The following is an 11,642-nucleotide window of genomic DNA, read 5'->3' as shown; positions in this document are numbered from 1 at the left end:
CATGTTCCCCAGGAAGCCTTTTCAGCATTACACCCGCCCTAGACTAAGGTGCGCCTTCTTGCTCCTGACGCCCCATACTTACTCTCATATTTTAATTTTTTGTTTATTTGTCTGTGTCCCCCTACTAGATTGTTAGCCCCCTAAAGACAAATACAATATCTTGTTTACTTTTATATCTCTTGTAAAGTGATCTTGTCTTGCAAAGAACCCACTAAAGTTCTGGAACCAGTAGGCAAGCTCTCAACATTTGTTGAGCTAATGAATAAAGTAGGAGTAACAGGTTCCCTGGCTACTAGAACATTTATAAATAAAGCTTGAGTTACATTGACTGCTTGCATTAGCAAGTAAACCTTCAGACGTAGACCAGATTGGGGAAAATCAGGACTCTGACTTTTGATGGAGGGCCTAGTCTAGATTAAGTTCCCTCATCAGTTTGAAGCATGTGACTTAAAAAGCTCCGAATCGCTGATTCTGACAGAAGTAACTTCATCTTTAAAATGGGTTGTAGGGTTTCCCTGGTGGCGCAGTGGTTGAGAGTCCGCCTGCCAATGCAGGGGACACGGGTTCGTGCCCCGGTCCAGGAAGATCCCACACGCTGCGGAGCGGATGGGCCCGTGAGCCATGGTCGCTGAGCCTGCGCGTCCGGAGCCTGTGCTCCGCAACGGGAGAGGCCACAACAGTGAGAGGCCTGTGCACAAAAAGAGTTATAAACTAGGCAAAGTGAGTTGCCTATTCTCTTCTCTGGAGCATTCTTCTAGGGATTAGATGGTTTCAACCTTAGATTCCAGAAAAAACAGATAGGCAAGAGAAGATGAAGATTACTGCTAGAGAAGAATGCAGTGACGGAATTTCTGAATGCATGGATTGAATAGTTGGAATATTTTTATGGGAATATACCAGAAACAGAGGTGGACCAGAGACAATGCCCCTGCTGAATGAAAGGGAAGAGTCAGACAACAAGCAAACAAATAAATCAACAAGATAAAATCAGGAAGTGATCAATGCTATGATGCCAAAACAGGGTGATGTGCTAGGAGGTAAGGGTGGGAGGTAGCTGCTGACACTAGGGGGTCAGCAAAGGCCTCTTTTAAGGGGTGACATTTGAGCTGAGATCTGAATGGTGAAAAGGAGGCTGGCATGTAAAGAAATGAAGGAAGAACAATCCTGCTGGAAGGAATAGCAAGTGCAAAGACAATCCGCAAGTTCAAGGAACAGAGGTAAGAACAATATGAACGAGGGTGCATGGGTGCAGATGAGAGCAAGGAGGTGGGCAGGGGCTGGCTGAGCAAGGCCTATGGCCTGTGGTGGGGAGTTTGGGTTTAGTCATCAGCACACCGGGAAACCACTGGAGGGTCCTCGCACGTAATTGACTTTACCTGAATATCCTTGAATTTATAGACTGAGGATGAAGGAGTTAAAAAGTGAAAAAAGAAAAAAAGTATTTTTTTAACCTCTCCTATTTAAACTAAAACCATACATCTGTGCTTTTCAGCATTTCAATACTCAGAATGAATTGCTGACACATTAAAATGCATAATTATATATTTTATTTCCTTAATTGAAGGAAACAGAATATCCCTGTCATAAGTGAGTCTAGCTAAAGAATCAATATTCCCTGCACACTTTTATTTTTTCACCGTTCCTACCCAATGGGAGATTAGAAAGTAATTTTGTTTAAGAACTAAAATTAATTACTAATTTTAACCTATTCTGCTCCCATGTGGTTATCACAATTAAAATCAGAATTTATAACAGTCACATCCAACCAGAATTCAGGTTTTAAAACCTTTCATTCTAGACCTTTAAGTGAACAGCTGAAATCTTGAAAATCTTCTCTGTTTAATTACAATTTACACAGCCTTTCTAGTGAAACTATGAGGTTTAAAGGTGAATTGAATCTGAGTGCAATTAAAAAGTAGTTTGGACGGCATTCCTTGCTAGGAAATGTTATTTACATAGTGTTTGTTGCTGATTATAAAGCTTGGTTTGTTATCTATAAATCAGAAACTTTATGTGGCTCTGTCAAAATAAAAATGTAGTAATATACTGTAGGACTGAGAAAATATTTTTTTTCCTGAGGAGCTCAAAGCACTTCACCAATGTTTTCTCATTAGTGCTCATCATTTCCCCAAGGTAAGTAGATGGAAAGTGTTATGCACATTTGATAGATGGGGGAACAAGGCCAAGAGAAATGAATGAACATGCCCAAGGTCATAGAATACGTCAGAGGCAGGGGAGGGATGAATCTCAGGTCTTCTAATTCCCAGGGATCTGGCATTTTGTAATGTAGGGCAAGGTACCAAAACCAGTGCTTGTTTGGTTTGGTACATTTACATTTCCATGTATACAATTACAGTGAACTAATAATAAGACATCTGTTCTAGGGCATATCTATATTTGTTTGCTGTTTACACTGGCAATAACTCTTAACTGTTATTTTAAAATGAATATATTTGAGGGGTCTAAAAAATGCGGTAAGATTAAAATATTTATTTCATATATTGCACGTGCGTTGTCTGCTAGGAACCTATCTGGCTATACGATCATTATGCTAAAGACTACATTTGTTGCCTGCTATTTAAGGAATTAGAAATATAAAAATACACACACACATACACACACACACAAACTTCATTGCATCATTTTCTCATGGAATGTTTTTCCTCTATAATAGGATATTTGAAACTTGTGGGCTCCTAGAAAAAGTTAAACTTGTCTAAGCTTTGGATTTTAGGTTTTAAAGTTTATACATCCTTTCATATTAGTATATATTTGTACTTCTTGGCCTTTTTCTCTCTCTTCCATGTCATGTCTGAATCTTTATTGTAAAATAATTCCAAACACATATAAGCATAGCAAGATAGTAGAGTAAACCTCCGTTTACACCCTGATTACAATTATATGTAATTATAATTATAAAAACTTTGCAACCTTTTTTGCCTCTGCTGAACTTTCAAAAAGTAAACCTCAGACTTCGTTATCTCACTCCTGTATACTTTACCTATGAAGCTCCAAAAATAAAACTTTAAAATCATAGTCATAATGCCATTATCACACCAAATACTTAAAAATAGTGCCTTTGTATTATCTAAAATCCATTCCTTAATAAAATTTCTCAGATTATTCAAATCAGGATCCAAACACGTGGCATTTGGTTGTTGTTCCAGGTCTCTCCCTTTTTCTTCATCCACTGCTGTTGACTACAGTGGGCTCTCCGTATCCGTGGGTTCTGCATCTGAGGATTCAACTAACCATGGATCAAGAATATTTAGGAAAAAAAATTCCAGAAAGTTCTAAAAAGCAAAACTTGAATTTGGCACGCACTGGCAACTATTTACATAGCATTTACAACTATTTACATAGCATTTACCTTGTACTAGGTATTATAAGTAATCTAGAGATGAATTAAAGTATACAGGAGGATGTGTGTAGGTTATATGCCAATTCTACACCATATTAAATAAGGGATTTGAGCTTTCTTGAATTTTGGTGTCCTTGGGGGTCCTTGAACCAATCCCCTGCAGATACCGAGAGATTGTAGTTGCAGAAATCAGTTAAGTTGCCCTGAAGAATGTCCCACATTCTGAAGTTATCTGTTTGCTTCTTTGTGGTATTATTCAGTTTATTCTCTACCTCCTGTATTTACTAACCCTAGAGTCTTGTTTATATTCAAGTTCATTTAAAAAAAATTGTTGCTGCAAGAACACTTCATGGAGGTACTGTGAGCATTCTATTATACCATATGAGGAGGCCCACAATATCTGGTTGTTCCACTCTTAGTAATGCCAAGATCATTAGAGGGTTCATTCGGTGACAGGCTGATTCCTCCATTGTTAAGTTCCCCATCAGCTTTTCAACTAACAGTAGCAACCATAGATGATCTTTGCCTGAATCAGTTATTCATGGGTTTCAAATAATTATTTCCTATCTTTCCTTTCACATTTATTAGTAGAAATTCTTCTGTAAAGAAGAAACTTTCCTCATCAACTAAGCCTGTTAGGTTAAAGAAAGTATTAATTCTTAATTCTTTCCTTTTATTTGACAAGGGGTTGGTATCCTAGTTACATTCGTTGGTGTCCAGTGAGGTAGATTTCAATTAATTGCATTCATGATTTTTCTTGATACTGAAATTCATGCACTGAATTTTTAGTTCTAACAACAGCAAATAGTGAAAGAAAGTAATACAGGTGCAGTACTTGCTACATATAAGTTTTGGGGGATATCAATGGAACAGCACATAGACCTCTGTCTCTAGTACAAAGTATTTCACCATCTCAACCGAACTTTTGTTTTCTTGGGCTTTCTTCTACTCATGGGTATGAATGGGATATAGAACCAAAGAGGAGGGAAAAGCAGAAAAGAAGCCAGGTAGAAACAAGAAAGGGAAAACTGCAATTAATGGTCCAAAGCCAAGTATACTGGAAAAAAAGAAATACAAGTAAACAAGCATTTCAGAAAATACTTCTATACCATGCAGGATCTCTTGAAGGGAATGAACAACTACAGAAAGTTCTTTATACCTCTGTTCAAGGCATATGTAATGAGCTTTATCAGTATTTTGCTTTAATAATTGTATAATTAATTGGTGAAAGTAGCTAAAATGGGGAGATGCTGGTGACCAGGATTTCTTGCAATGCCGAAATCTTTCACGTTGTATATCAAAACAAGATCACTAGGGAGAAATACCCTTATAAACTCATCAGCCAAGGTGGATTGTACTTTTGGTTTGCCTATGAGCCCACAGGGTTTGTGGAATACTAACATTAAAAGGGAGCATAGGGCTTCCCTGGTGGTGCAGTGGTTGAGAGTCCGCCTGCCGATGCAGGGGACACGGGTTCGTGTCCCGGTCCGGGAAGATCCCACATGCCGCAGAGCGGCTGGGCCCGTGAGCCATGGCCGCTGAGCCTGCGCGTCTGGAGCCTGTGATCCGCAACGAGAGAGACCACAACAGTGAGAGGCCCGAGAATCGCAAAAAAAAAAAAAAAGGGAACATAGTCCTGTTTATGCAGCCACCACAGGTCTAACTGGTTAGATAACTTCTTTCTAATAACAATGCTTTATTCTACAACAGTATTTTTTTTTTTTTTTGCGATACGCGGGCCTCTCACTGTTGTGGCCTCTCCCATTGCGGAACACAGGCTCCGGACGCGCAGGCTCAGCGGCCATGGCTCACGGGCCCAGCCTCTCTGCGGCATGTGGGATCTTCCCAGACCGGGGCACGAACCTGTGTCCCCTGCATCGGCAGGCGGACTCTCAACCACTGCACCACCAGGGAAGCTCAACAACAGTATATTTTTTATTGTAGGTGTCAGAGATAATTTTATCTTTTGTTCATGTACAAAATGAGGTCAGAGACTAGCTTTCAGCAATGAAATTTATAACGTTTTAAAACTTTAACATTAGAGACATTTACATAATATGAGATATTTACAAAAATGTAAAAGGTAAGGTTAATTCACAATATTTTTTGAATGGTCCAGAAATTCATGTTGAAAATCTTCCCTCAGAATAAGAACACTTTGTTTTTAGCTCACCTTCCTGTAATGGATATTAATCCCTTAAGGTGTAAAACTTTTCTCTGCCCTGCCAAGTTACACATTCTAAAATCAAAGCTTGTAATACAGCTTGACATTCCTCAAAGATAAACAGCATTAGGGACAAAGGTTTTAGAATATTTAAAGACAAGGTAGGAGTAGTAAATTACTGACCTTTTATAGAGAACAGTCTTAAATAGTGTCTTTTTCTAAAAACAGTTGAAAAGAATCTTGATACTCAATTCTGCTATCAAGTTAGTGGTAGCCCTTTTGTGGAAACTTATCCAAAGGTTAGACTGGGAAAGTTTGAATAATGAGTTCCCAGAGGTTAAAGTGGAAATAATTGATTTGGGTGTCTTGACAGTATTTCTCATTCAGTAGCATATACATCTGTGGATGGACAGATGAGAGTGCACATGAAGTGTAAAGATCTTTGTACCACATATTAATGCCCACTAGGGATAATTCACCATGCAAGAGGTACTAAGCAACCGAATGACTTGGCTGGTTGATGTCAGTCAGCCTACGTCATCTGCCAGACCAGCTCTGGTGTAATGGGCACATGAACACAGAGCCATGGAGGAAGATGGAGGCTAGGTAAGAGTCTGAGTTCATGGGCTGCCACTTGCCAGATCTGATCTAAGTATCACTGCCAAATGGGCAACATGTCAGCAACAGAAACCAACGTTGAGTCACTAGTGCAACACTATCCCCAAAGAGACAAAAGAGCTACTCGGTAAGAAGTTGAATACACAGGACCCCTTCCACTCAATATTTTCCTGATAATAAGAGGCAAATATTCTGGCTATATGTTAGCTTTTCCTGCCTACAGAGCCTCTGCCAGAGTAACTATCCAAGAGCTTATGGAGTGTTTGCTCCACCAACATGAGATCCCTCATAACAGCTGTGAGACCAGGGGACCCACTTTACAGCAAAGAAAGTGTGAGAGTGGGCCCATGACCATGGAATTCTCCTGACTACTTATCACTTACCATACCAACCAGAATGTGCTGACCAGATAGAGAATTGGAATAGCTTGCTAAGGACATGCTTAAGAGCCAGCTCAGAGCCAATACTTTGTAAGAATGGGGCATCACCTTCCAGGGTGCAACATCTTCTCTAGGAAAAATTCATGAGACTGAGAACCAAGGAATCAAAGCAGGAATGACCCTAGTTACCATCACTCCCCATAACCCACCAGGGGAATTCATGCCGTCCATCCCCATTACAGTTGGCTCTGCAGGGTCAGAGCTTCTGATCCCCAAAGGGGGAATACTTCCCCCAGGAAACACAATAAGAGTCCCATTGAACCATTGGCAGGCTGTGCCTGAGCATTTCAAGCTCCTTGTGTAGAGAGACCAGCAAACAAGTAGAGGAGTCTCTATTTAGGGAGAATAATTGACACGGGTAGTCAGTAGGAGGCGGGGCCTCTACTACACAACCGGGGCCTGGAGGAACATGTTGTGGAACTTAGGTGATCTACTTGAACGCCTGTTGTTATACCCTCACCAAAGCGTGATGAAAATAGATGAGAGAAGTATCCCTAGCCAGAGAAGGGCATAGAGACGAGGAGCTCATTCCCCTTAGGAATGAGCACTGGATCATGCCCCCATGTAAGCCAGAAAAACCAGCAGAGATGCTGGCTGAAAACAAGGGGTTTCTATAATGGTTAGTGGAGGAGAGATAGAGTATCAGTTGTAGGACCAAGACCGGTCTCAGCAGCAGGGGGTATTGTTTGTTCCACCAGCCTTGCCATTCTAAGGATGAGAGGCCCACTGGATGCACAGGAAGCGGTGAATCCAAGCAGCACAAGGAATAGTCTGGGAGTGTAACTGTCAGATCTTGCAGGGATTGCCTCAGCTGCAGAGATCCACCTTACCCAAGGTCACATCCTTCTGGGGGTACCCAGACCCAATGACTAATGGAGGTGAGAAGATAAAGGCCTGGCTAATGTGGCCCAGGGTGGGACAACTCGGGGAGATGATTTCAGCTCCAGAGCTCCCCAAGGAATGGGCTGACACTGCCAGGCTTGCATCACAGCTTGACTTCTCTCTCTGCCCAGTTCTTTTTCTCCTTCTCTAATAAATATCCCCAACACTAAGCTCTGCCTCAGAGTCCCCCTCCCAGAGTACCCAACCTGTGAGCACTAGTTACAGAGAATCCTGCTTTCATGAATCTTCCTCAGTCTGCCAACTTCTTTTGTTAGTCATGTCCACGTGGGGCCTATAGATTGCACAGGCAAAATTGGCCCCTGGCTTCTCTGTGCCACCACAGCCCTGAGTTTATTCCTTTCACTATAGCACTCACTATGTCGTGCTGAATTGTCGTTTATGTCAGAGTGTCAGCTGCCTCTCCAGACTGTCAGTCTCCCTCTTGAAACCAAGGATCCTTTCCTCACCAATCTTTGTCTTCCCAATGCCTAGTGCATAATCAGTGCTCAGACAACGTGGTTGAATAGTAATGAATGAAGGGAGAAGCCTTAACTTTCAACAAGGTATTTCACTCCTTCTTGAAGTCCTAAGCCCTTTATGAAATGACAAAAAAAGATCTTCATTAGAGTGTCTTCTCTGTTTGACTCTATGTCAAGGAAAGTCATACTGATCACATCAGAATTTATTTTCCCTTCGTGTTGGGTATGAATCAAGTGACTAATGGCTACTAGCAGCAAAGCAGCCATAGATTTTCCAAGCAGGGGGTAAGGGTGAATGAGCTCTGTCTGCTCCTCTGGTCCACATCCTGGAAGTCCCTACCTTTCTGCTGACATAAGAAGCTGTCGTGTACTGAGAAGCTGATTTTCACCAAGCACACGGCTAGGTCAGGGGTCAGACAGGAAAGACAGTCCTATCCTAGGAAGGCTAATCTAATGAGGAAGACAGACGGGTAAATACAGCTTGGGTGTAGATAAGCCAAGTTCTTCCTAAAGCACCTGTAGACAGTATCAATACCAGGATGAGAATGAAATGTGAAGTATTCTTTTTTTTTTTTTTTTTTGGCTGTGTTGGGTCTTCGTTGCTGCGTGTGGGCTTTCTCTACTTGCAGCGAGAGGGGGCTACTCTGCACTGGGGTGCGCAGACTTCTCATTGCAGTGGCTTCCCTTGTTGCGGAGCACAGGCTCTAGGTACGCCGGCTTCAGTAGTTGTGGCACGCGGGCTCAGTAGTTGTGGCACACAGGCTTAGTCGCTCCATGGCATGTGGGATCTTCCTGGACCAGGGCTCAAACCCATGTCGCCTGCATTGGCAGGCGGATTCTTAACCACTGCAGCACCAGGGAAGTCCCGGATTTTTTGAAATGAAATAATAAAAGCCAACAATAACTAGAGTTTCACTGGAGATACACGCCTATACCCACCACCACTCCCTACCTCCTCAACACACACACATTTTCCCCATAAGTAAGTGGCTAAGGAATCACAAACCTTTCCAGCAGAAGATAGTTGTAGAAAGGGCAGTTTACTTACTGGGAAAATAAATTAATGTTGAAGTGATAATGAAGAATTTGTGCATCAGAAGCTCTAGGAAGATTGTACCAAATATGAACTAAGGGATCAAAAGGGGATGCCAGAGGGCTCATGTTCTTTCTTCTCTCCACTTTGAGGGGGATATGGAGTCAGTGGATAGACAGAGAAAAGAGTGGATTCATAGTTTTTTCTTATAAAATGAGAAGCTATCAAAATAGTATTATCCAACAGTTTTAAATGCATAGGATAGGAGGAATAAAAAGCTTTTTACCAGGATATCAATTACTTACTTACACAAGGAAAAAGAATAAAGTGTCAGAAAGCTAATGCATCTTCTGGAAGACTAGAACAAGAGCTGACATCAAGATAACACATTTTACACTAAATTAATGTGCTGCCCTTTGTCCACAATAAGGGTGCTACAGCACTACCACCCCCTTCAGTAGGACTTCCTCTTTGAAGAATAACAGTGCATTTGACCTAAACCAGTTCTATCTACTCTTTGACTCCTTGGTCAGGAATGAGAACAGTAAGCAGGTTAGGAATTAGCAGGATCTATAGTTAGATATTCACAGAAGATCACATGCTCATGGGAGAACCCTGTCTAGGCAAGTGTCACTTTCAGAGGAATGTAATAAGGGAAGATGCCAGAAGATAAATGGAACATAGTTCCGATCAAGGCAAGATGGAAAATGTGGTTATCATCCAGGTGCCTACTGCAACACTCCAGGAAAGTTGCTATTAAGCTTTGGTCCTAAAGCTTACATTGGAACTGTAAGTCTTACAGCTGGGTAAATGGTGGGGAACCAGAGACCACTTCTCCTCTGACCGAAGGTCTACCCTGAAAGCATATGCTCTCTCTGCTGATCCCAGAACTGAACCTTGGTTTCCTCACCCCAATGGGGAAATGAGCCAAGGGGAGATAAGCCCAAGGACATAACAATGAGCAAAAGAAGCCAGACATAAACAGAGCATACTGTATGATTCCATTTATATCAAAGTTCAAGAACAGCAAAACTAACATATGGTGATAAAAGTCAGAATAGTAGTTATCTCTGGGTCCCGGCTGGTGGGAGTGGTCGACACTGCCTGGGAAGGAATTCAGGGCATCTTTCTGGGGTGTGCGAAATGTTCCATATCTTGATTTGGGTAGGGGTTACATGGGTGTATCCAATATGTAAAAATTCATTAAACCATACATTTAAATTTGTATACTTTATGTATGCTACACCTCAAAAAGTAGAAAAAACTACTTTTTTTTTAGCATCTTTATTGGAGTATAATTGCTTTACAATGGTGTGTTAGTTTCTGCTGTATAACAAAGTGAATCAGCTATACATATACATATATCCCCATATCTCTTCCCTCTTGCGTCTCCCTCCCACCCTCCCTATCCCACCCCTCTAGGTGGTCACAAAGCACCGAGCTGATATCCCTGTGCTATGCAGCTGCTTCCCACTAGCTATCTACCTTACGTTTGGTAGTGTATATATGTCCATGCCACTCTCTCACTTCGTCCTAGCTTCCCCTTCCCCCTCCCCGTGTCCTCAAGTCCATTCTCTACGTCTGCATCTTTATTCCTGTCCTGCCCCTAGGCTCTTCATAACCGTGTTTTTTTTTTTTTAGATTCAAAATGACTTATTTTTAACTCCATTTCTTTTCCTTTACACACACACACACACACACACTCACAGCACACAAGTTATATAGCCCAAATACCCTGAGTTTATATCTGAGCTCCCCTTCCTCAGGAAACAGAGTGTGGTAGGGAGGGACAGCCTGGCGTTTCCCCTAGTGGTTGGTGCCAGGGATGTAGCAGCACATAACACAGTCCCAGACAAGGGGGCTGAGTATGGGTAGAACTTCATTTCCTGGAACTTGGGAATGAGGGGGGCAGATCTGGAACCCTAAAAGAAAGGGGTATCTACAGAGACAAGACTAGGTACCTACAGGAACTAAAGAGACTTGTTAATGAACACTGGGGTGCATATGTTCTTTCAAACCAAGTTTTTCTCAGGATATATGCCCAGGAGCACAATAATCTAAAAGGGAGAAGAATTTGAAAAAGAATAGATACATGTATATGTATAACTGAGTCACTTTGCTGTACACCTGAAACTAACACAATATTGTTAATCAACTATACTCCAATATAAAATAAAATAAAGTAAAGAGAGAGAGATACTTGGCCACAAAAAGCTAGACCACAAAAAGCTCTTTCCTGCCTGGAAGTTGCCAGAAGAAAAGAGGATCAGAAACAGCAATGATTTTGCAGAACACCCTGGAGCTAATAGCCAGGTTCAATGATTCCCCTGGTCTAAGAACAGGATTAGCCCCAGAATCTGCAGTGGAATTAAACTACAGGTAAGAATTGTTCTGTGGCCCCATTTTTGTGAAAGGAGCCAGAGCAGTGATTAGAAATACCATCTGTAGCCAGAGAAACCAAAGGAAACTAACTCTCACCAAGGGATTAACCTGAAACCTTAGGCCCATTAGCATTGTATTTTAATCAAGTGTCTTCCAAAGAGGTAACAGGCACTCAAAACAAAAGCAATATTGAACCTTTTCAGGATATGAGACCTTGTTCATTACCTTTATAGCTTTCAGATTTGAGAAAAATGTAATGTGTCAGTGGCATAGTGCAAATAAT

This window comes from Mesoplodon bidens, assembly GCF_964165515.1.
Source record: "Mesoplodon bidens genome assembly, chromosome: 4".
Taxonomy (NCBI): Eukaryota; Metazoa; Chordata; class Mammalia; order Artiodactyla; family Ziphiidae; genus Mesoplodon; species Mesoplodon bidens.
This window is presented reverse-complemented; position numbering follows the sequence as displayed.